The sequence below is a fragment of the Kogia breviceps genome, chromosome X, assembly GCF_026419965.1.
Source record: "Kogia breviceps isolate mKogBre1 chromosome X, mKogBre1 haplotype 1, whole genome shotgun sequence".
Lineage (NCBI taxonomy): Eukaryota > Metazoa > Chordata > Mammalia > Artiodactyla > Physeteridae > Kogia > Kogia breviceps.
This window is the reverse complement of record NC_081330.1, coordinates 89,291,741-89,293,343: the sequence shown is the minus strand read 5'-3', so window position 1 is coordinate 89,293,343 and position 1,603 is coordinate 89,291,741.

The following is a 1,603-nucleotide window of genomic DNA, read 5'->3' as shown; positions in this document are numbered from 1 at the left end:
GCCTGTGCTCCGCAGCGGGAGAGGCCACAACAGTGAGAGGCCTGCTTACTGGAAAAAAAAAAAAAAAAGAATCTGCCTGCCAATGCAGGGGACATGGGCTTGAGCCCTGGTCCGGGAAGATCCCACATGGCACAGAGCAACTAAGCCCGTGTGCCACAACTACTGAGCCTGTTCTCTAGAGCCCACGAGCCACAGCTGCTGAGCCTGTGTGCCACAACTACTGAAGCCTGCGTACCTAGAACCCATGCTCCACAACAAAAGAAGCTACCACAATGAAGAGTAGCCCCCACTTGCGGCAACTAGAGAGAGCCCGCGTGCAGCAATGAAGACCCAATGCAGCCAAAAATAAATAAATAAATAAATTTTAAAAAAGAGAAAAATTCATAAATGAAGTAATAGAATTAAAGAATTAGAAACAAAACAAAAACTCATTTCAGAAACGACTAAACTAGAAGGAATATAAGAACAAATAAACACAACAGATAATGGCTTAAGAGAAATAGATGAAAAAGAGGAATGCTGTTAAGATAAAAAATAAATGAAAAAGGGACTTCCCTGGTGGCTCAGTGGGTAAGAATCCACCTGCCAATGCAGGGGACATGGGTTCGAGCCCTGGTCCGGGAAGAACCCACATGCCACAGAGCAGCTAAGCCCATGCACCACAACTCCTGAAGCCCGTGTGCCTGGAGCCCGTGTTCCACCAACAGGAGAGGCCACCGCAATGAGAAGCCCGCCCATTGCAATGAAGAGTAGCCCCCCTCGCCACAACTAGAGAAAGCCTGTGCATAGCAACAAAGACCTAACGCAGCCAAAAGTAAAATAAATAAATAAATGAAAAGACTTCTGGTTTCAACTTGGACATTAAAGGAACTGAAGAAAAGAAGCTCCCGTCCTTACAACAAGAAATAAGTTGGACAGAGAGAAAATTAACAACAGTGTGAACTTATCAGAGAACTGAGACCACAAGACAGATGGTCATCCTGAAATCTGGAGAGAAACTAGTGCCTGCAGGGAGACACAGGACCAGAGCATTTGCTCACCTGGGGCAGAAGCCACTGGAAGCTATATAAGCTGAGAGGAACATTAAACCAGAAATTTTGACAGATTGCTGGAGGCTGAGTGCAGGCTAGGGACAGAGTGTGAAGCTTCTGGGGGCTGCAGTGCAGGTTTTAACCTCAGGAACCCCACCAAACTCTCACAGGAAGGATAAGGGATAATCTGGAGAAAGTTCCCTCCCTGGCCCCATGGCGGGAGGAGGGAGACAGCAGCCACAACACCAGACCACCTACACTGTCCCCTTACCTGCAGGGGGAAGAGTAAGGTTCTAGACTGGCTAAGGGGCAGTGTCCCAGGTGTGAGATCTCTTAGTTCTTTGGGGATCTGTGTCCTAGGGCGTGGGGTCCATGAACTGTTTCGGGCTCTGCTTCTCAGTATGTGAAGACTTTGAGTACTTTGGTCTATGTGTCCAGGGTATGAGCCCTCTGAAGTATTTGGGGGTTACTGACCCACAGTCTGAGGTTCTGAGATGTTTGGGAGTCATTGTCACAGGATGTGAGGTCACTGAGATATTTGTGTTTCTTTGTCTCAGGCTGTGAATTCCTTG